The sequence below is a fragment of the Pelmatolapia mariae genome, linkage group LG8, assembly GCF_036321145.2.
Source record: "Pelmatolapia mariae isolate MD_Pm_ZW linkage group LG8, Pm_UMD_F_2, whole genome shotgun sequence".
NCBI lineage: Eukaryota > Metazoa > Chordata > Actinopteri > Cichliformes > Cichlidae > Pelmatolapia > Pelmatolapia mariae.
In genome coordinates, this window is record NC_086234.1 from 20,950,260 (window position 1) to 20,974,684 (window position 24,425).

General features: G+C 41.1%; 1 protein-coding gene and 1 long non-coding RNA gene across 3 annotated transcripts in view; one reads left to right on the forward strand and one right to left on the reverse strand.

The window, feature by feature from the left end:
• fam20cb (FAM20C golgi associated secretory pathway kinase b) overlaps positions 1-24,425 on the forward strand; it is a 62,273-nt gene that overhangs the window by 20,412 nt on the left and 17,436 nt on the right. The window lies entirely within an intron of this gene.
• Positions 11,437-13,482, reverse strand: LOC134633294 (uncharacterized). Of its 2 annotated transcripts, XR_010094702.1 has the most exons (4): positions 13,464-13,482; positions 12,573-12,621; positions 12,342-12,404; positions 11,437-11,942 (listed from the first exon to the last, which is right to left on the reverse strand). It is a non-coding gene; the product is annotated as an uncharacterized LOC134633294 (long non-coding RNA). The 2 variants fall into 2 exon arrangements; XR_010094701.1 differs by lacking the exon at positions 13,464-13,482 and having other exon boundaries at positions 12,573-12,833.

A 24,425-nucleotide genomic window follows, 5' to 3' on the forward strand; every position in this document is an offset into this window, starting at 1 on the left:
ACTGCCACCTCTGATGACTTTGGACATGAAGGCGTCCCAGCTGTCACAGTACTCATACTGTCGGTGCCTACGAGACAAGAAGGAGAAGTGTGCTCCTATTTCTTTGTCTTTTTGTGCTGATCCGTGTGTGTCTGTGTCTGTCTGTGTGTGTATTTTTGCTCATGCCCCTGTGCATACAGCATGGCTCTTCTGCGATACTGTTCCACGTAGCGCTTGCCCAGGCCTTCCAGGAGCAGGAATGTCTTGACGATATTATCAGTCAACTGCCCCCTTCAGGTAAATGTTATCAGCCTTAATGTTGTGCTGAAGAAACGATAACACAGTGTTGCAGCCAGCAGAGATGACAAGCCAGCATCCAATCTGCATATCAAAGCCTCGGCTAAATTCCTCTGCCATCTGTGTGCTTTTGTGTGCGTGTGTATGTGTGTTCGAGCAATCGCCAGAGCTGCACATGATCACGCACAGACGCGCACATGCATTTTAAATACGTGCTGCGCTGCCATTTTTCTGCAGTCTCAGAAGCAAGTTTTTTTTGACTCTATCACAATTGCGGTTCATCACTGATAAACTCGTTGTTTTTGGGGAAAGAAGAAAAAAGCAGTTAATTACTCGGGCATAAACTCCTCAGAAAACCTGATCCCGCTCTGTATTTCTATGGGAATGCAGGCTTTGATACCATCTGTCATCTTGTCTCTTTGCTTTGAAGGGACTGTCACTCAGAGGCAGGCTTTACTCTGTCTCTGTCTGGACACAGTACACCTCAGCAGCTGACGTGACAATGGCAGCAGGCATCGATTCATCTGGCCTGAGTCCGGCCCCTCCACGGTGCTATTACTGTGAACCAGATGCTGGAAGCAGAGGCACAGAGGGTGTTTTCATGGCTGGAAATGAGCCCTTAATGTCTTCTGAGAGTCAGTGTCATGTGTCCTGTGTTTGGTATTGCGTACTCGACTTTCTACCCAAGTCGAGTACGCGCTTTTACAATCTGGGACTGCAAACTGATGCAAAGCATAAACTTCAGAGAAGCTTTTCGCACCTTTGTTTTTGTTTGTTTGATTTTGTTTCTCTTTCAGGGGGCCAATCCACGTTAAAGCTTCCACACTTGTATTCGTTGTTCGTTTGCTTTCAGGACGCAAGATACAAATCAAGCAGGACCTGTAAACAAAAATCACACTTCCTCACATCATGCTCATTTTTTACTGGACAGAGTTTTAGAAAGCTGTCATCTTGTCAAGACAGAAATTCTGGCAGAAGGGCGACTTTAAATAAATCTTAACTTCAGTCCCTTTAACTCCAGCCAAGAATCGTGGACTAATGTACTTGCTGTGCTGTTTATACCAGCGTAGGAGCGTGTGGAGAAAACGCTTGAGTCTGAGGATCAGTGCTTGCACATTTGGACTGTTTACAGCGATCGGCCTAGATGCAGTTTCGCTTCTAAGGAGCGGCACGGCACGCCTCGGTCCAGTTAGTTGAGCCTGTATGCTCAGGATAAACAAAGCCAAGGTACTGGTGAAAGCGTTGCTAGTTGTTTTAATTAAAGGAGAAGGAGTCTTTATTTCTGGACTTATTCTAAAGGGGGGAAACAAACATAATCTGTTCTCCTGCCATGGTGCAGGACAGCTCTGGTTTTAGCAAAGTTTCCAACGTTTTATCGTGTGTTGGAGCTCTGCTCTGGTTTGCAGCAGAGCTCAAGGCCTCTTCTGTGATCTTCCTTCTTGCTTTTTTGGCTTCGCCTTCAATAGCCATTAAAGCTCACTGTCTCTTCACACTGTCCTGGCAGCAGAAACTGATCCCTTTTGTAAGCTGCAGTTAGTGTCAAGAAAAAACACCTTTAGGGGGATCATTAGACTGTAATGAAGCAGGAGGTAAAATACCATGTTCAACCATCGCTTTTCAGCATTCCTGATTGTCAGGTTTAATTATAGCACTGCAAGGTCCTTGGCTGTTTTTTGGTTTTTTTGCAGCATTTATCTCATTTCTTGAGCTCACCATCTAGAGCCATCTGTGTCAGTTCTTGGACACTTGGTCTAATTAGGCCTTCTCTCCCCCTGAAGAGTCACCCTCTAAGGGAAGCATTCAGGAGCGTGGTGTTACGAGGGCATGTTGTGATACGTAATTAGCAACCAGCGGAGTGGCAGCTAAGTTTACAGAGGGAAAGAGGACAGCTGTCAGTGCACTTGCTAAGGTATAGATGTAGATTAAACATCTGTCCCACACCGCTGCGTACCGCACGAGCTCGATTAAAGTAGAAAGTTTTGCTCTCACAATTCAATATCTGCATATTCCCCCAAGTTTTAGCTGTGGACGTCCTGTTTAGAGGGGAGAAAAATCCAGGGTGGGTAGTCTAAACAAGTGAAGCAGCCAGTCTCAGATGGGAAGATTAAAAAGTCAAACACAGCACCCGTGTCTCAACATGAATAGATGCCTAACATGAATCGCAATGAAAAAAAAAACGTACAACTATACTGAACTGTGAGTCTTTCTCTCCACCTTTTAGGACTGGATGTCTAAGAACTGAACATAATTTACAAGTGATGACAGCATGTAATTTGTTTCACTGGGATGTGCTGATTTAGTGGCACAATAATATTCTCAGATGGAGGTTTTTGTTTTTTTTACTGGCCACACTTCAGTTTCATTACAGTTTATAGGGGCCCTCTTGGCATGTTAGCACTCTCTGCTGAAATAAAAACAACAAAGACAATCGTTACATAATTTGACAAAGTGACAACAAGTGCGGTAATGTGACTTTGGAGGCTTCTCATTCAGAAAATAGACAAATCTACTGAAAGAAAGACTTGCTTGCCTGCATTAGTGCTGGAGGGACCAAACATAGATTTTTAAAGACGGATGCAGCCACAGTTACATGACCCACTGGTATGCAGACTCACATTTTGATACCTTAAATTTATTTTTATGACCATGCCCATATCTTTTATTTTTGAAGATATTTAGACAAAAGTGTGGAGTTGTTGTTGCTGGCTGATACTTGCAAGCCGCGTTGTATGGCTGCATGGATACAACAGATACAATAACACAATTTCACTCGCAAACGCTGATTGCAATGGAAGACTTCTTGAATGAGCTGTGCAACCAAATGAGTGAAGGCCTAGCAGTCAAATCTGCCACATCCCTTATAATGTAAATTTTAAGCCTTAGCAAAATTTTACCTGCTGAATTATAAACAAAATCTTCACTGAAACATTTTGATGGGAGCCTGAAGTGGTCATTCAGTGAATTGCAGTTTTCTGGAACTTCTGCTTAGGCCTCAGTCACACAGACCTAAAGATCAGTCAGAGAATATCTGGCAGCCACTGGTTGCTAGGGAAAAATAAGTATTTCCCGGTTGTCGAGTGGTTGATTCAGGTTGCTGGCTGCCGCCAAGTGAAACTGGTAACAAAACTGGTTGCGCTTCATACTTCGTTGTGATTGTTTCCTCACTAACACAATGTCACTGTTGCCTGTAGTTTGCGTAAAAGATGCAGTTGAGTTGTCAAGAAAAACTTCCCATTCATTCTCTGAGCTGTAGTGAAGTTTGAAATTTGCAATGGAGAATATTAGCTTTCAAAGTGAAAGTTTACCACTGCAAACAGCACATTACAAACAACACAAATTTAACTTTGAATAAAAATGTTTTTAGCTATCAGTTTGACTACTGCTTAGCTAGACAAGTCACTGTCTGCCATGCTAACTACTGGGAACCTGCTATTGACTGGAGCCGAAGTTTCTTGGTGCAAGTTTTACTGGTAGAAACCTCCATTTACCATTCACCAACCAGTCAAAGAATACACTTTTTTTCCATAGAGACTGGTGGCTATGGGTGTCTGACTGGCCTCTAGCCCTGTGCGATTGGAGCCTTAGGTTGCAGGTTTGCATGCATGTGTATACAGAACAGCTAAATCTCCTTTGGCTAACAAAATGTTTGCAAAATGTTACAGTCTGCATTTGCACAAATGTAGTTCTTGGTCACCCAATGAAAAGTCCATTGTTTCCTCTACTTTTAGCGCTGGTCTGGAGGAAACATCTATCTCTTTAATAACTAAAGGCGCCACTGTGTTCACCAGCTAGTTGTTAACTGTGCTGGTGTTGAACAGTTAAAGCACAAATTGATTTTAAAGATTTTTGTGAAAAACAACCACCGCCTGCAGCAGTCAGCTAAACAAAGAGCTGAAATTACTGTAAAGCTACGAAACACTATAGATTTATTGGCAAGTCCTCTCAGGTTGTCAGTGTTTTTCTGTTTCCCTTTACAACTCAGTTGCTATAAAACGTAAATATATTTAGAAGTTGAGCAGTAAATGAACAGTCTGACAGTTTTTTTGTGTCCTCATCATTTGCAGGAGAATCACGACACATCAATCCATCAGTTTCAAAGCAAATGTCTTTTTCAGCCAAAAGAAGTACAAAAAAATGACAGTGGGATTATTTGAATGTTGGGAGTGTTTTGGCCCTATACCATCTCCCCAGCCACACAGATTATTAATGTCAGTGGGGTGTGGATAAAGAAAGGATAAAGAAAAGACCATATGGCTGAGCTCACCAAAGGATTATGATTTGTTGTTGTTTGCAAAAAAAAAAAAAAAGAAAAAAAGAGGGAGAGGGAGGAAAAGTGACTTCAGCATTGTTAGGCCCTGCGAGGAGAAAGCAGCTTGGCAAAATTGCACGGATTAGTGTGCTGCGAGCGATGGTGCTTCTCTACCAACTGTGATGATGTGCTGTGTGTTCGCTTAACTCAGTGTAGGGCTATGGAGGAGGGGGGAGGTGGTAGTGGCGAGGGGTGGTGGTAGCGGTGGGGGCATTTACGGTGTTTGCCTAGTGCCTATTCAAATATGAGCTTTGGAGTTTCAGTTCTTGCCCACGCACGAGCTAACTTCAGAGGGGGCGTGGCTGACTCATCATTCAAAGTAATGGTCCGGTAAAATCATAGCCTAGAGTCTAAATCGAGGCAGGGTTTTCACCTTTAATTCTACATGTCCTCCCCTACTTCACTGTCAATGAACAACTCAAGCAGGGAGACCGCTTAAACATGCAGCACGCACTATCCGAAACACTCCCTCCTCTAAATGTAAGAGTGTAACTCGTAATTTATCAGTCAGTCTGAAGAGAGGCTTTCGCATCTTTCATAGCGTGTAAGGAAACATTAAAAGCAGTTTGTTTGAGCTCTCACTGAATATATACTCCTTTATTCAGCTGTGCAGTAAATGGAAAAAGCTGCAGTTAAGTGCAGCAGATGTAAGAAAAGGCTTCACATTAAATATGCAAATATACACAGATTCCTTTTTTTCCCCCTATGTATTTTTTATACGCTGAATTAAACGTGCATGCATCTGTCATGCTGTGTACATCATTAGTTACTGTTAGCTTGCTGCATTTGACGCCAGTTTTTCTCGAGGCAGAAGAAAGAAAGAAAAAAAATTGGCATGTTACATGAAGATTTGCTGCTCGGTTCTCTTGTAGGAAAATGCGTGACGGTACACGAGGAACTGAGCAGCAGTTTGTGTCTCAGTGGCCAGTTTGGCTTCTTCACTTTTCAGCTTTTTTCCCTTTCTCTTTGTGAATCTAGGAGATACTTTTACATTTTATATGTAAGCCTAACTCATAAAGAAACTGTCTATTTGGTCAATTTGTGACAGTGTTCCCAATGGTTTTTGGTTGTTGTAGTCATTCCTCCTATCCATACATGATTCTGGAGATCTCTTAATAATAGGATTTAAATGTAGGAGACGCAGAACTAAATCTAAAATCTTCTTTTGGTGCATAATGCACCCCAAAGTTCAGCTGAAACTAATAAGAGGTTTAAACACTGAGTGCCTTTTCCTAATGCTAGCCACGTTGCTCCAAGCAACGCCGGTCTGTCAGTTGGTTGCTTTACTCATTTTCAATTGATTACCATGAAAACAGACATGCTCCCCACAAGTGGCACTCCAGTGACTCCCAAGTAGGAGTAGGTGATATAGCCTCAAAATTATAATATATATACAATATTTCACGAAGATTTGCGATAATGATATTTCTGATAATCTAAAAGAAAGAAAATACTGAAAAAGTAATGTTTTATTGATGCTTGTGGCTCGCAGAGCGCATGCTTTTTTAAGTGTATGTAAGGGAAGGGCTTTTTCCATCCTTGTTTTCCAATGAGCTGCTATCACTGATGACACACTTCCTAATTTGAAGTGTGAATCTACTGAAGCAAGTTGCCAGCAGCAGCAGCATTATAGTGCAATCATAGTGACATAGAGTAAGGCAAATGTAAGCAGTAAAAATGTAAAATAATTGCTTAAGGCTTTAGTTTAACGATAAAAAAAGCAACTTAACCTTGGAACAAATCAGAACGTGGAGCCTGCACAACTTGGCTTGATCTTTCTCGTCCTAATTTCCCACCAGGTAACCACATCGATCATTTCCATCCACTGTTTGCTTTTCTTGTCATATGGAGTGCAACTAGTGTCCCGGGTGATGCTTAGCAGTGTGTTTTTGACTCAGGTGGTGGAGCAAGTTTGTTGTCCCTTTGGCAGGGACAGTTTTGTTGTATATTTTGCAAATCACTGGGCTTTGCTGGAGATTGTTGAAGTAGTTTCCTTTTGTGATAGTAAATCGTAAAACGTTGGAGACCGATGGGCCACTCTTACGTTCAGCCATGCCTTGTTGCCCATTCAGTGCCATTGATAGTTCAGAGTGTTAGGGTGTCCTTTAGTTTATAACCAACAGCTAAAAAACTAAGCAGGCCTCCATCAAATTGTTAACAATGCTAGATATCAAATGTTAGCAAACAAAGGTATGAAATTACTATTGTGAATGCAATACACCTGCTAGCTGTCATCATGCTAACGGTGGTGATGCTTTGTGCTAAATGGCAACAGTGCACTCATCGGCTTATTTAATTGGTACTCTCGTTTGCTTAAATACCTAATCAGCCAATCACATGGCAGCAAATCAGTGTATTTAGGCATATAGGAGAGATTCTAACAGAATGAGAAAGGAGGAGGAAGGAAAACAGTGACTTAAACTTTGTCCATGTAGCCTAATGTTTAAATACGGAATTAGTTGTTTTTTATTACTAATATTTATTTAATATTTAAATTACTAATATCATTAACTTTGTCCTTTAATATCTTTGGTATGCTAAAATCAGTAAGCGTGATGTTCCACACCTGGACTCTGACAGCACCTTTTAGGCATTTCTCCTTTACCTCTTCATTCCTCTTCCAGCTTTTTCAGTTTTATTTCCTCATTCGCCTCTCTTCTGCTTCGTTTCTAACCCTCCCCAGGCTGTTTCCTGTTTTTCTCTGTCCCTTTTTTCTTCCCGTCACTTCTTTTAACCATCACTCCTCTTTCCTCCAGCCACACCCATCAATCTCTGGTCTTGGGAGAACTGAAAGTGAGAGGCGAGCCCTGCTTTCCCTCCCTCCAACAACACCTCCGTCCTCTCATTTTCTCCTGATATGATATGAGTGATTCAGCTGGAAGGAAACGGCTCAGTGTGCCGTATTCGCTGCCCCTCTGCTCCTCTCCTGTGAGTTTCATGCCCCACTTACCCTCCCAGCTTTCACATCTCTGGAAAATCTGAATCTGTCATATATTGTTCCTCCTTTTTGCAAAAACTTGTTTTCCTCTGCTCATAAAGCCTCTCAGACGGCCCCTATAAATGCTTTACGAGCTCAGTTTTGTTGCTTTCCACCAGTTTTCATTTCTGCGGTTTCCTTTTGTATCTGTGAGGATATAATGGTGGCACAATGGCAAAAAACAAGTTGAAACCTTACAGGTTGAAGGAGTAAGATGCATCCTCTTTTTGTTTTCTGGTCTTATGAAACAGAACAACACGACTCGTGTTAGTGAGATCCCATCAATTTCTCCAGGATAATTTCCTCGTTCCATCTAATTTGTTCCCTTTCACTGTTTCTCACCCTCTTCTATATTTCTGTATCCATCTCTGTGTTTTTCACTGAACGTCTCTGCAGCAGTGCTCCACATCTTTATGTAGGGAGTCCATCTTCCCTCCCTGTGCACCCTTGCCATGCTAGTCCCATGGCTCCAGGGTTTTCCTATGTGTATTTATTGCGTATTTATAGGCACTGAGCACTGTTTTCTATCTGCTTATCAACAGCCACCATGTACCCCACCCACCAATTTACCAGACACAGCCCTGGGATTTCAGGGCACCACAGGCCCTGGCTGCAGCCACTCAGACCTTGATCCCCGTTCTCTCTGTCTTTCATTTAAACAAAAAATAAAACTTTTCCCAAATCCCTTGATTTGTGACTTCTTATTTATGCTTTTTCCCAACACCCATTTTTTATTACTTTTCTTTCTTTTACCATCTTTCCCTGCTAACCCACTTCCTTGGCTTTCTGCCTCTCCCTTCTTAGTCAGTGTTCTGCTCTGCTGTTTCACAGAGGTTCGTTGCTCTCAGACTCCCAATCCTTTGCTGCCTCTGTTTTTGTTTTATTTTGGTTTTTTGCCAGGAACTACAGAAAAGAACTTGCTTAAGCGCTCAGCTCTTCTATTCCTGTCGACCACGTATTGCTTTAGGTATGAGGTGTGAGCTGTGATCAACAGAGATTTGGGTGCCATAAATCACACGTGCTAGTCGGCTACCATGTTGCATGTTGCTAAATCAAGTCAGTGCGCATTTTCCCATGTTTATGATTTCGCAACAACACATTAGTCAAAGAGGAGACATGCACAGAAGCGCACAAGTTGGATCCTGCTACAGTGGCATGCCACCACCTTCTTAAGCAGGCGGCAAACAGTATAATTACACTAATTGTCTCAGCAATAAATTTCAATTCAGACATGAAAGAATTTGGAGGGGGCTGCATTACTAATTACTCACATAGTTTGCAAAGTGTTGGGACAGAGACAGAGCTTTAATGTCAGGAACTGGCGCAGTGGTGGATGGTGGGTAATTTTAAGCTAGAATTGATTAAAGAAACTCACAAGTCGAGGCACAGTTAAATTAAATTGTGCACAGCAGGCACATGATTAAAAAAAAAACCCTTGTTGGTTGTTTGTAGTGCGCTGTGTGCTGGAAGTAGTGAGAGAAGGAGACAGAGATAGAAACGACTTGGGAGGTAGACCGAATGAACAGTTTGTCTCCTCACGCCTAATTCGGCTTCTCAGAAGGGGACGAGCCACGAGGAGATTTGGTGACATCTTTTATTGAAAGTAGGCACGTGCTTGACATTATATAGTTCCCAAAATTTTCCTAAGAAATAAATCAGCTGGTACCGGTACCGGTTCGTGAGTCGTTTGTTACCGGGCCGCGAGAGTTGAGGCTTTATGGTTTTCAGGGTTTTTATCGTTAACTCGGTCTTTTCCCGTGTTGTAGTTGCGCGTCTTATTTTGAAAGAAATATTTACACGTTACCATAGCGACCAGAGAGCATTAAGGGGCAGAGAGGAGGATGTTACTCTCTGTTGTTGGCGCATTTCAGAAGGACGCTGCTAATAAAGTTACACAATTACACAGTGAATTCGCGTTTATTAATATATTTACAAAATACCACCCTTTTTGTCTTGGTCGGATCATTTTATTTTGTTGTATTTATCCACCTTAAAGGCCGGTCAGTGAAAATATTGCCTGACATGAAACCGGTCCGTGGCGCAAAAAAGGTTGGGGACCGCTGATTTAGTTAATAATGTTACTCCATAAGCAGCTGGCCGTGCTATTTTCTATGCAGCAAGTTCGGAAAACTATATTTCAGACTCTTGTCAAGAGTTAGATGGGAAAATCAAAATGTGTATGGTGTGCACAGTGAAGCAGCTGTTTTGTTGTTCTTGAATAGTGAACAGAAAAACATTATTTGAAGTCATTAAACAAAGATTTATATTTGTATTTTTAACCGGTGTTACTTTTTATTTAGTGGTCATTTAAGACGGAAACTTCACAAAAAGGTTTTAATTATTCTCCAGCATTCCCCATTAAAAACCCATAACCATGCTGTAAGATTGACTTGCCTGTTTCTCTAAATGTTTCCGAATTTGGTTAATTGTGATTAAAACATAGCCCCCCCACCCCCTTTTATCTCTAAATTTGAACCATTAACAAATCACAAGTCTTACCACCAGCAGCATCTCAGATGTTTTTTTCCTCGTTCTTTTAAGACTAAAGCCACAGGAAATGAGGAAAATCCATTAGGGTGGTGGTTTTAGCTGCACCCACTCACCCCCTACTCCTACACACACCCACACACTCTGTAGTCTTTACTCCAGTCCAGTGGAAGCATATCACGCCCCGTGGGCCTGCGTGGCAAGGGCAGAGGAAATGGCCAGGCATTAATGGCTGCTTTGATTACTCTCTTGTCACTAATGTAGCAAACATGAAAGACGAGAAGAGAAGAGAGGGATGACTTCATCCCCAATGAGAGGCAATCTGATGGCATCTACATGTATCCGGGCCAGCACTTATGCTGCCATTTGGAGCACACAGTAACGTTGGGAGGTATACATACTGCACAAAATGTTCAGGTTTGGACAAAAGCGAGGTTATAGGATTCTTTTTTTCTTTTGGAGAGGGCTGCTGCTTGGCATGTGTCTTGGCTGTTTTTTGGACTGTCTGACCAACAACAGTACTCTACATATAGGACTGTGCAAAAGTCTTGATCCAGCACCAAAGTAAAATAGAGTGAAATAGACAATTCTAACGAGCTTAAAAGTCAATATTTGGCTGCAGGCAAGCTTTCTGGTTGAGTAGGTAGGTCCATACTCCAAAACCTTTCCTTGGATGTTGGCGGCATTTCGTTCCGTGATAGAGCCTCCACCATGTTTTGCACATATCTGTAGAAACACACTGTATGAGACAGGTCGCCACATATTTTCAGTCCAGTTCTAGTGTAATTTAGCATACCTCAGCCATGTCTCCCTGTTTCCCTTCCTTAAGAATGACTTCTTGACAGTCACCTTTCTGCTGATACCATTTCTCATGACGCTTCAGTGAACACACTGTAAAATCTAATTAGTTCCCAGAACTCAAAAAAATTATGGAAACTCGTTGCCTCAAAAAAATTGAGTAAAGCTTAGCTAAAAATGACTAAGTTAGGACAACGTATTTATTTTGAGTACTCTGTACAAGCTCATTTGTTCCCAGAACTCAAAAAAATTGGATCAAGTTTACGTAAGATGACCAAGTTAGGGCAACTTACTCATTTTGAGTACACCCTACTCAAAATGTACACAGCCGTGTTAGTTCCCAGAACTCAAAAAAATTATGGAAACTCGTTGCCTCAAAAAAACTAAGTAAAGCTTACTTAGGATGACTGTTAGGACAACTTATACATTGCAAGTCTGCAGTATTAAGAATAACTTGATATTTCTGACTTTCTGACAATACTAATTGTTTACCTACTGACAAACATTTCAAGTTCAACTAAATGAAAAAACAATTTGTGGTACCATGAATATCATTAAAAATAATTAACAACACTTTTGTAATGATGTTAAAATGAGCACAACTTTTATTTTCAAACACAACAAAGTACAACAGCCAACATACTGGACACTGTTCTGCTGAATAAAAATGATATTGCCATCACTGTTATAATCTTACAACGAAACAAAGTCTTAGATGTAATTATTCTGAAAATAAGTTTAGGCCTACCACAAGTTTGTTTTGTACTTACACTATTTATATAATCAACATAAAATATTTATTGTTCTGTCACAAGTGCAGTCTCTAATTTAAACAACACATTCGTTTTTCATTCCAACACATGAGCTGGAATGTTGTAATATTTTAAGGATGGCTTGTTTCCAGTCCAGGTATTACTGCCTGAATGACTATCATGGATCGAGGTGATCCAAATGTAAGTGCAGAAGAAAGTCTTTAACTTCCCTTAAGTACAGTCGCAGTGGATGTGGGTTGGAGATGCAATGAGCTTGAACCTGCAGGCGACCATCTTCACTGACCACACCATCTGTGACGGGGGACTCATCTCTCCTGGTGTCCTGCAAGCAAACAATCATATTTTTTGGAACATGAACTTAATTGCTTTCTTAAAACATTTTTTCTGCATTTGGTATAAAACAGACTCCAATTTAGACAATCTCAGGCTCCCTCCCCGCCGGAGAGGTGACATTCAATGTCCCAAATTGTCAGTCTGGATAGCCGTGACCACCACGCAACACACAATATTGTCATGAAAGAATAATTTTAAAAAGGGCTATGCAAACATGGGCAATAACTTTCATTCTAATGATGTGCAAAATGATTTTGGGCACAAAACAAATTTTGCTGTTAGAAAACTTGCAGACTTCACTATATACAGTGTAGACCCTCTAAACTAAGTTTGGGGGATGTGATCTTTCAAGAAGTGCAGACCAAACTGTTGTTGTTTGTTTACTTACACAGCATGTCTTGCAGAATTAACTGGAGTCACAGCAACAGCACAGTGCAGTCATATCTCAAGTCTAATAACAGAAGACAGGAAAAGATCAGTAAAGAAACAACTTCCCCAAACCAAAGCACAAATAAAACAATAAGTAAGACAGGCTGATCTAAAGTATGATTAAAGTTCAGCCTGATTAATATAAATGTCACTGACAGTTGCTAATATATTGGAAAACCAAAATACTTACCACTGAGTTGATGTCTTTCTGTCCAACAACAGGAGTGCTGGTCCCGAGCCTCAAAGACAGTAAGAAGCAAGCAGAGGGAGAAAAAACAGAACATTTTTCAGAAACTGATTTGATCCTTAATGGCTGTGCAATCATTGTAACATAGAGTTCGCTTATGTTGTTAAATAAAGGCTAGATTTGACATTAATAGATGCCACAGATGTTCTAAAGCTGCCACAAAGCATGAAAAAATAGACGTCTCCGAAAACGTCGGAGCATTTTTGCAAATATGTGATGTCTTGATAAATCGAGCAGATATTTGAAATTCACACAGCTACATTCTTGCCTGAAAATATCTTAAAAGTTTATTTTGTGACCCAGAAAAAGTAATACGTTTTTCAGCAGTGCTCCTCCGCCATTGCCGCGCTTACAAGTACGCACAGGCTCCGACAACCGTGGCCGACAAATGCGATCCTCTTTTTCACCAGACCCTTTCTGGGTCACAAAATAACCTTTTAAGATATTTTCAGGGGAGAATGTAGCTATGTAATGCTCAAATATCTACTTAATTTATCAAAATATCACATATTTGCAAAAGTGCTTCCACGTTTTCGGAGAGCTCCGTTATCCACCCCCCACACCCACACCCACCCCACCCCTAACGGCTGCACCTCCCAAAGAATTTTGTCTGGGCTCTTATCTCACTTATTTATTTCAAACAATCAACAAAAAAATTCACCGACGTAGTTTTATGTAAGGTTTTTAAGGCTGTGGTGTTAATTTTTAAGTAACATGAGCACAGCGGCAGCAGCAACGCTAGGCTAACACTAACTAGCTAGCAAGATTATAAACCTGGTGCTAAACTAAGAGAAGCCACAAAATCAGTTTGAATAAGAGTAAACATTTACTCACCAAGTCAGTAAAGATCCACAGCAATGACAACAATAATATCTCCAGGTTTGCTCAATATATTCCATAACAAATGCTGGCGCCATGAACATGCGGACTGATCCGGGAGGGAGGAGAACGGCAGTCACGTGGCATTTTCAAAACACATCTTTCATCCTTCCGCCCTGAGAAGCAAAACTTCCAGCTTACTTAGTTTTTCTAAATTAGGACAACTCAAATTAATCGAGTTTATCAGCATTTTTGCATAAAAAGTACTGGTAACTTATTTAAATTGAGTTCTAATAACAAATTGATAAAAATTGAGTTCAGCCTATTTAATATTTTTAATTAAACACAATATTACATTTTACAGTGCAGTAGATGGATCAACTGAAGGTCCAGATTCAGCTCTCAGGTCCTGTGTCAGGATGCCATGACTTTCAGATACTGATCATCTTCTGTAGACTGTAGATTGTTTTTTTCTTTTTTTTCGGCCTGCCGCTTCTACTTTTGTCCTGAACTTGTCCAGTTAATTTTCTAAGAACACGCTGCACACCTTGCTGAGATGTGCCAAATTTGCAGTGATACAAAAAGGTTGTTTTTATGCCCGTCAAACTGTGTTATCTTTTTAGATTCAACTAAAGAAATGGGAACAAATTGTGAGTTTTGTGACAGGCTGCTAGTAAGTGCTAAAAGATCCATTTTAAAGTTGCTTTGCTGCTAGAGACATCACTGGTTCATCCTTTGAGGTAGGTACTGTTTTTGTGCTTGAATGATTCATACTATAGGTCAGTTTTTAAGTGGCTTAACAAACAAAGCAAAAAAAAACATCTGAAAATGGTCAGGTACAAGGACTGGACTAAAAATGAGTCAAAAATCTGATGACCTTCAGAAAGCCTGGAAAACTATTACTGGAAAATTACTAAATGGCTCATTGAAAGCAAAATAAAAGGAAATGAGGGATAACTTAAGACTTCTGCACAGTACATTTATATTCAGCTAAAAGTGAAAATAAGGAGAAAATGTTTGTGGTTTTAGTCTTTCTCAATTAGGTTAAAGTTTTCAAGCCAACAAGCCCGAGGAGGCTTAGATGCATATGCATGAGTGTCTGCATGACCGTGAGTCAACTACTTTAATAAAGTGTTGTTTTTTTAATATTTATTCTCAACTGAAATCTTGCCCCTGACAAATGCCCTCCGTATTATAACTAAAACGACTGAAACGAATGAAAAGTTAATATTTTCAAAATATAAAAAGCAGAGTGAAATCCTCAGCCCCGCTCTGAAAATGAACCGAAACGAAACGAATTGACAATAAAGCTCAAAAACAAAATAAAAAAGAGAATTAGAAAATACAAAAGTGTAATAACTCTGGCTCTGACTCAATGCACCAGTTAGTCTGACGAACTTGTCTAAAGCAACGCTGGAAAAAGCCCAAAAAACATCTGCGTTGTGTCTGCTGCTGTTTCCATAAGTTGAAGTGTGTTTGATATCTCAGAGCCACCATAGTTTCTGGACCAAAACAATTAGTCAAATAATAGATTAGCTAAATTTTTGCTCCAGCAAACAAAAACTCTTTGCTTCAATTTACAACGTAATTTATCAGCTGAACAAATGTTGCACTCTCCTTCTGCTCGCCGAGGCCTTCTCCAATGAGATTAGCCTTCACGGACGCTCTGGCCACTGACATATTTGGATAACCAAATTTTCAATTTACCATATGCATGTGCCCAAGAGCACCGGTGAGTCATATAAAACCTGATCATGTGCACAAAGCACAGACATGTGGTGATCCATCCTCTTCACAATTTCCGTTGCTTATACAGCCATTTGCCTGTCAGCTCGAGTAACACAAGTGCAGCAGGCAACCTCTGCTGGCACATGGAAACACGGGGTTGCATATAAACTACTGCAGTTATCTCTAAATGATTCAATTTCAAAGAAATTACAAAATTTTAATGAAAATGGTTTTCCTCAATCATTTTTTTGGGGAAAAAAAGCAGCGAATTTTGAAAATGGACTAGACTTAATTTTTTATTTGAAAATATACCCATCTTATCAGACTAAAATTATGACTGCAATTGAGAAAAGCACGCTGTCCCCCCTTTAATTGACACTTGGTAATTTGCCTCATTTGCCCAAATTATTGATGCTTGCGAGAAATCTTCTCAGCGTGCATGACAGATGAATGAAAACCCGAGAGCGAATCACAGAACAGTCTTTATAAAAGGAGCCAGCTTGCATTGTGTAGCAGGGACTCAGCAATGATCTCTGAATCGCCAATTTTCCTGCTACAGTAGAAGTCGTTATTTTGAGGAGCCAAATTTGTGAATTGCAATAAATTCGGTCAAAGTATAAAACCTTTCTAAATGTTGATTTTCAGTGAGCTTTTGGGGAATTCATTCAGCACTGTGAATTAATTTTTAATAACCTCGTGCACTTTATTACAAAATAATTACAATGAGACACCAACGCGTGTTATAGACATAAAAAAGTGCTGATTTGATTCTGACTCCAGAGTGAGACTTTCTGCTGTGCAGTAGCATTGATCAACCACATCAGCTCGTGTGTGTGTGTGTGTGTGTGTGTGTCTGTGTGTGTGTGTGTGTGTGTGTGTGTGTGTGTGTGTGTGAGAGAGAGAGAGAGACTTGAAATTCTATTTTTCCACCTGCTCGCTCAGCATCAGACCTCACTGGAAACAGCCTTGCCTGCAGGTCTCATCTCTCCCTCTTTTTCTGTCTGTTGCGAGCTACCAAAGCCGAGAAGTAGATGTAACTTCTCTGGGTTTATTTTACTCTGCACCCAAGAGTTCATTCCGTGTCAGCTTTGGCGTTACTGACCGTGACAACATCTGCAACACATGTCCATGAGAGCGTTGCCTCCTTTGGAAATGAATCCCCTCTCAACAGAAACATTGCTGCCATTCTCCTCTCCTTTCATTCCCTCCACATAATTCTATTAGTGGGTCCTATTCAGGAATGGCCTGATAAGTCTGCAGCACAATGAACTTTGCGATGGAGAGGTTCTTCGGGGGTTTGGATGGCGCCGGCCTGTGTGATGTTTCACAGAGCCTTGGCTTTGTTCTCTGCACTGTAGCCTCTAGCAGCAGCTACCGCTGGTGCTGTAAGCCGAAGTCTATCAGCTCTGAGAGGCGCTTGATGAGCTTAGGAGAGCCCCGTTTTCTGTATTTTTTTTTCATTGTTGGGGCTTCATGCTCTGCTTCTAATACAACAAATGGCACAAAATAACGTGTTGTGGCCGTGTATGTCATTAAAATGTGTTTGCATAGAAATAAATGAGTTAACTGGTAGACATATTTGCAAATGCAAAAAAGCACATCTATATATTTGTGCACCTGCACACTCTGTGACACAATCACACTGCTGCCTCTGGGAGTGTGTGCACATGCACATTTATGTACATGTATGTGTGTGTCTAAGTGTGTGTGTCAGGCTGGGCTAGTCTCGCTCAAAGAAAGATTAATATTGCCCGTGTCCATCTGCAGTCTGTGTCTGTGCCAAACTAGGAGCCATAATCTGAAATGAACAGTCTCTTGTATGGAGATACACTGACGTGGTCTTCTTTAGGATAAGTCGGCTCACCAGCACGTCTATCACCGTTAATGATTTTGTTTGTACAGTCTAAAATCTTCTTCTGTGGTTGTCTTCAGTGTCGTGAGACAAGACTTTTCACTTTATAAAAAGCAACAGACAGAAACAAAAAGAAACAGGTTTGAAGACTGATACAGGAAATAGATGCTGAGTATACATGCAAGTCCTTAGAGCATGAAACAATGCATGCGGTTTAAAAGACAGTTTCAGTGAAGCCACATTAAAACTGTCTGTTGTTGCGGGCACCAATTATAAAATATGCATTTTAAAGAAAGAACATCTCCTCTCACGAGTATTGCTGTTGTGTTGCCTCTTGTTCCCTTCCTCTGGCTTTTGTCCCACCCCTCTCCCAAGTATCCACCCCCTCACCGCTTCCCCCTCTCCCCCATCCTTCGGGTCTGTTGAGATGTAAGCGCAGTAACGTCGGGCCTTCTTGGTAATACCTTCTAATAAATCCGTTGCACGCTGTGAGAGCAAAAGGGCGGATGAGGGGGATTGAGGGAGGAAGAAGGGAAACTGCGACGAGGAAGAAGGCGGGCATGAATAATGAAAAGTGCCAGAGCTCACGCTGTCCCATCAGGGCCCGGCGACACCCTGGCTTCGTCTGTTTTGGTTACAGGCAGATGAAGGCTGTTTGCGCGAAAGGGAGCGGGAGATGGAACAGAAGAAGAATGGCCTAAGAAGTGAGGGGATGGATATGTGTTACGTGCCTTGAGTGCTAAGGGCAGAGGCGGAGGAGAGCAGAGAAGCTGATAATTAGCGGTAATTGTTGTTCAGGAGGGAAATCAGGCAATTGGTTTGGGTTTCATATCAGGCGTTTCAAAGAATTTCACAGTGCTTCTGTTCCCCGCTTTGTTTATTCTAAATGATTTCATATTATATTTCATGTGATTGCACCATTAGACAAAGATTTTCTTTCTTATTACAGATGCAATGAACACATCAGCTTATTATTTTTTCAGTTGATCAGTTATAAATGTTAAACATCTATAAGTAGTTAAATATTCTTTTAAATCTTCTTCCTAGAGATTAAACTGGTGCCTGGGTATTCATTATAAAACGTGTTATTAGTGTTATTAAAGGGGAATGTCTGACATATGTGTGCTGTTTCAAGGCCAAAGCTTCAAGTAATGAGGTGAGTGCATGTCTCATTAATCCATAAAAGCCAAAAGCTCAGGTGTCAGATTGCTTTACATATTTGGTTTCAGGCAGTTTTCTGCTTTTGGGTCTAAATGATGTGAGAGTGAATATAGCCACATGGGACCCTGCTGCTGACACCTTTTATAAATATAGACCAGTGCAGACTGGGAACACCCCATAAGAGCTGCAGTTTTGGAGCCATCACAATTTGGCCCTTATCAAACTCACTTAAATCCCTACGTTTTCCCATTTTTCCCACTTCTAACACGTGAACCTTGAGAACAAAATATTCACTTCCTCCCTAACATACCCACCCACTAACAGGTGCCATGATGAAGAGATAATCAGAGGTATTCACGTCACCTGTCAGTGGTCAGAATGTTAAGCCTGATCTGTGTATACAGTGTTAAAAATAGGTCCGCTTTAATTAACCCAATGTCTTAGATATTCTGTAGATTGCATGTATGAGAAATAAACTTGATAGCTGCTGTCATTTGAATACTGATTTGCACTGATGGTGAGTGTATCAAAAGCACGCCTTAGGAAGTAAACGGCACACAACAAAAGCGCGTGACCAAGCACCGTGTACAGCACTGGCATGTGGTCCTGCCACATTTGCGCTGTAAATGTAGAGCTGTAAAAAGCAAGCTTCCCTCTGCACACTTGAGTGCACAGGGTGAGGTGGGGTGGGGTGTGTGTGTGGGGTTACACACACAAAGGGAGAGAAAGAGTGGCCATGACAGAGCTGTAAAGGAGCTGCTCTTTATGTACTTACACACAAGCTGCAGTCGCCAGCGTTTGTTGCTGCACGCCGGAGAGAAAAGTTCAGTGTGGGTGAGTGAGCTTGGGCTCGAGTGCTGAGCAGAGAGGGCCACTCACATAGTCACAATGGCTTGCAGAAAGACTTGAAACTTAAGAGACCGACTCCTTTTACTTTCGGATTAAACTCCTCTCAGTAGTGAGGGTCCTTCCCTTATTCATGCAGTATTTATTTTCTGCACTCTTTGCACTGACTTTTAATTTTTTATATATATGGTGATGTGTTCTGTTAACCCCCAGTGCATCCACCTGCATCTTATTACAGCAGACAATACCGATCCTTTTCTTACCTTCCTAACCCTATTTACTGAGCTGCTCAATTCCAATTGCATTGTAGTGATTGCATCACTGTGACAAAAGCTCACAAAGGCTGGTCAATGGCACCTAACCGCCGCCGCCACACACTAAAGAATCGCAAACAGTGAGCGAGCTGGAGTGGCTATTGTTGACGTGAGGATAATTTAGAGAGGCTACATCAATCTTGTTATCAAAAATCAACATGCTTGTTAGTCTGTGTCTGTGTGAGTGTATACGCACGCTTGGTCGTGCCTGTAGTGTGTGTGTGTGTGTCCGATTCACCTTTTGGTCTGAGCAAGGTTTTACTGGACCGTGGGTCGATAGATCAATAGTGAGTGGAAGGCACGCACTCAGCAGAGCCAGAATAGCTCTGGAAAGGCCACGGCAATCAGTCTTAGCCGAGCCTGTCTTCTAATCATCCAGTGGAGATTTTTATTCTGAACGGAGGTTATCTTTTACAAATTGCCACGTCAAGTGCCTCCACTGAAGTTAAATATGCAAAAATTACAGACACGGGTGAGTGAACGGGATACCTTATCGGACTTGAGTCCGGGTTGTTTATTGTGCTACGTATGAGATGTACAAATGTTATAGCAGCTGATCAGACTCAAGGTCAGACTAACAGCAGATATAATCCCAGTGCTTGAGATTGAACTGTCATCCTTTGATGTTCACACTCAATAAATAAGTGTTTCTGCCTTTTATAACCAAAAGTGTGTAGCAGAAGAATCACAGATTTTAGATAGTTATTATGAAAGGAAAGTACACCCTCTGTCAGTTCTAAGGTTTTACATATCAGGACACAATAAAGAGCTTCACCTGGACAACAGCACTTATTATTTTACTTACTTATTTAAAAAAAAGAAGAAGAAGAAGAAGAAGAAGCTAGAATGCAGAAGCAGTGTGTGAAAAACTCTTTCACCCTTCTTGCTTCCACAGGAATTAAGAGTAGAAGATGCAGCCAGGTGCTGATAATCAAATGCATTTGATTAATTGATTATCAGCAAGTTTGAGGACCTCTATAAAAGCAGACGCTTTAGCAGCTGTAGGTCTGGAGCATTCAGGTGTGTCTTAGTACAAAGCCAAGGAAAAAAAGACATCAGCAATAATTTTAGAGAAGCACCTGCTACTGGTCATCAGCCTGGGAAGAGTTATAAGAGCATTTGCAAAGAATTTGAAGTTGACAGTGAGGAAGATATTCACATATGGAAAACATTCAAAACAGTTCCCAGTCTTCCCAGGAGCTGATATTTTAGCAGATTCCTCCCAAGGTCAGAGAGTCAATGTTTGAGCAACTACAAAAAGGCTTCAGTTAGCATGCTAAATGTTAAAGTTCATGACAGTACAATTTGAAGAGGACTGAACAAGTATGGCTTGTTTGAAAGGATTGCCAGGAGAAAGCCTCTTCTCTCTAAAAAGAACATTTCAGCACAGTTCAGGTTTGCAGAGTTACATGTGTCCAAAGCACAAGACTTCTGGAACAGCGAGCTTTAGACAGAAGAGACCAAAGTGGAGCTGTCTGGCGCTAAATCACAGCGCCACGATTAAAGATAGTATGTTAGCGTAAATGCCTCGTGTCAGCTGTCAAGCACAGTGGCGGAGGGATGATGATTTTGACTCTTTTTTTGCTTCAGCCATTAACTCCTTCATATATCCAAGTATCCTCAAGTCAAATGTGAGAGCATCTGTCTGACAGCTAAAGCTTGGTGTGAACTGGTCATGCAACAGGACTGTGATCCCAATCAAAGCAACAAATCTACAACAGAATGACTGGGAAAAAAGATGGTCCAGTCAAAGTCTAGTTTTCTACAACTGCTTCTCCATTTTGGCTCAATTTTGTTAAATCAATTATGGCACAGTATAATGTAATATGTGTTGTTGTTCGTCTCAGATTGGATTTATATCATTAAGACCATATAATTTTTAATTGAAACCCCAGAAATGACAGGTGGTGCGCTTTCCCTTTAGTTTGTTGGGGGTTTTTAGTATCCTTCAGTGGAAATAGCACAGTTAGGCTGTTTGTTGTGTTTGAGTTAGGTTGGAATTTAACTGTCTTTCAAGCTGTTTTATATGTGTAATAATAATTAACTGTAACAGTAGGCTAATAAAGATACATTAGGTAACTTAATACTTGCAAGTTATAATTCCCTGATGCTTACGCTTAGTGGGGGAGGCACTTAGACGCATTAGCCCGCCAGGCTTGCAACACTTGTGTTTCCTTGAAAGTACCTGGAGTACCAGAACCTTAGAAATAGAGACAGAGAACCTCAGAAACCTAAGATTTACTGAAAAAATAAAAGCAAGGGTGGAAATCTCCCACTGATTCCAACTGTGCAAATCACAAAAGCTGTACTCGTTTATTTCCTCCACAAACGTCGTAGCACATCCTCGCTGTAAAGTGGCACATTTCAAAGGCACGGATATATATTCGCAGTCTGTACAGTTGTGTAACATAATGTGATTATTTGGTCAATATGTGGCCCTGCATGTTACTCATTCACGCAGCGCCGTGTGAGCCAACTGATGGTGGCAGCGCTTCACTGATGTTGTTCCTTTGAAAGCTGAATGAATGGGGCAGATTAAGGATCATCTTTTATGCCGTACAGGGAAATTCATCATCTCTCCTTCCCACTTGCAGACACACATACACACACACACACACACACACACACACACACACACACACACACGTTATCCAACCCTGCTTTAGAAATGGAAATTAAAAAACAGTTCAGTCTTGCTCTTATATGGTTTATAAGGGAATTCATTGAAGCATGTTTGCATTTTTGTGTGAAAATCAGATCTTGTGAATGTTTACCATGCCTTCATGCTATGTTTCTCACATGGAGAGCAGGATTTCATAAGGAGAGAATTTATCCATCCATCCATCCATCCATCCTCCCTTTCACTCTTTATGATTAAGTCCTCCGACTCCAGCTTCCAGGTGGAAGGAAAAAGCATTAGACGTTTTTGCAATACGTAATTGAATTTCACTCAATTTTTAATCGAAGGCAATTTAATTAAGTCGGAGCCCTTGCTGATTTCCTGCTGGCTTTGGCGCATTCAAAACCAAGTAAGAACCGACTCTGTATTTCCAAGGAATATTGCAGCACTGAAAGGACAACTCCTGGAAGTGTCTCCCAGGCAGTTTTCTATCCACAGCCATTCCATAAATAGTACTTTTTCTTCCTCCTCTAACAAACAAAAAGAAAAAGGCATGTTTTTTTTGTCTCCAATGAAGAAAGCGATAGATAAGTAGAGGTGTTGAGCTAAACGCTGGTGCTGTATTAGGATGTGTGCTGTTGCTGTATCCTGCACAGATAAGGAGATGATGCCTGCTCAGAGGGAGTGGTGAGTATCTCTCTCGGGTTATGCTGAAATGACGACTTCATCTTTATGGCCAGTTTATCTGGATGGAATATTTGCACAATATCCACACTTCCCATGACGGATTTTTGCAAAGATAATCCCAGTAGAAGTCTTAAAATTAATGGCGCGCACATTTCATCTTTTTTTGTCCCTTGTCTCTGGCCATAGTCTAAAAAAGCCTCTCAATAACAATCTAGTTGAACATCCTTCTTTCAGCGTCTCCCTCCTCCTCCTCCTCCTCCTTCTCCTCCTTCTCCTCTCACAGCTAACAGACTTCATGGTGTCATGCCATGCAATAAACCTCTAATAGCTGTGTTTTGCTCAGTGATTTTCATTTAGGGCTATTCTTTGCTTAAGCACAGGCCTCTTTGAAGTGGCACCGGAAAAAAAAGGAGAAAAAAAAGCTGTTGTGTTCTAAAGGCGTTGGCTATTTATTCAGGATGACTGCATTTACATGGTGCTGGCCCCGGAGGACACAGAAGCTCAATTCACAGCTGAATACAGATTCTTTTAAAATCAGTTTTATTGCATAAATCATTATATTGACATTAGCTTCATGCACACACGTTGAGAATGCATTTAACACGCACGCATAGCTGTTTTCCACAGGGAATAGCTCAAGCTGTAACAGTGATTTTTGCACTGTTTGTGTGTGAGTGTGCTAACCTAGTTGTCATCATGCTATCTCAATACTTTCATCACTTGCCAGTGTGTGTGTCCTATTCTGTGAAGCCTATATGTGCCTATTTGTAGTTCATTCTACCTAAACCCCTCAAAAATGTGTGTTTACACACCTTCCTCTGTGTGTGTGTGCGTGTGTTAATGTGTTACAGAGAGAGAGGTAGAGTGAGCTTTGCCAGAAGGAAGCAGCTGTCTTTCTGTATGTCAGGCCTGGGATCTGAAGGGGTAAAGGAGTATAGAAGGAGGAGGAGGTGGAGGATGAAGAGCACTGCAGTGCCTGGGGAGCCATGACAGCTATCACACTTAGAAACTGTGACACACAAAACCAAGTTAAACACGCACACACACGCACCTGGATTGGTCTGTGAAGGTTATTTAGAGAGCCCTTGAGTGTTTGCGGTGTGCTAGTTAAAAATCCTTGAGTGAAATTTTTACTACCTGACTCATTATGGCTGCACACACTACGCTCGGACTTTACGAGGTGTTGAAGGTTGATGCTGATTTTTTTTTCAGCTCACATCAGTTTGTGTCTTTATAAACGCTCATTTTTTTTATTTTGTAATTGCCAGTGTGAAAAAAAAACAGGCGGCGTTTCTGTTGGGCTCAACAGTGATGGGAGTATTAAGGCCTTTCACTCAAGAGGTGCGCTGAAATGCTTTTTAAAGAAGAGTGGTAGAGAGCGCACCGAGGTGCAGCAGGTCAAATCATGATTTCGAATTTCAAAGAAAAAACACATTAACGTCACACGAAAAGGCTTTTTTCCCTTTTCCTTTCTTTCTTCCTTCCTTCCTTCATTTCTTTCCTTTTCCTCCTCTTCTCTTTCCTTCAGTCCTCTTTTCCCCATTGCTTTCATTTTCCTTCTTTCCTTCTTCATTTCTCTCTTCTTCATTAAAATATAAGGAAATTAAGAGACAAATGTGTTGCTCCTTTTTCCTGTCTTTTCCTTTCCTTTGGTTTCATTTCCTTCTGTCACCTTCCTTAAAATATAAGGAAATATAAAAACAGAAAATGTTATGCACCTTTTCCTTCTTTCTCCCCTCCACTTCCTTCCTTCCTTCATTTCTTTCTTT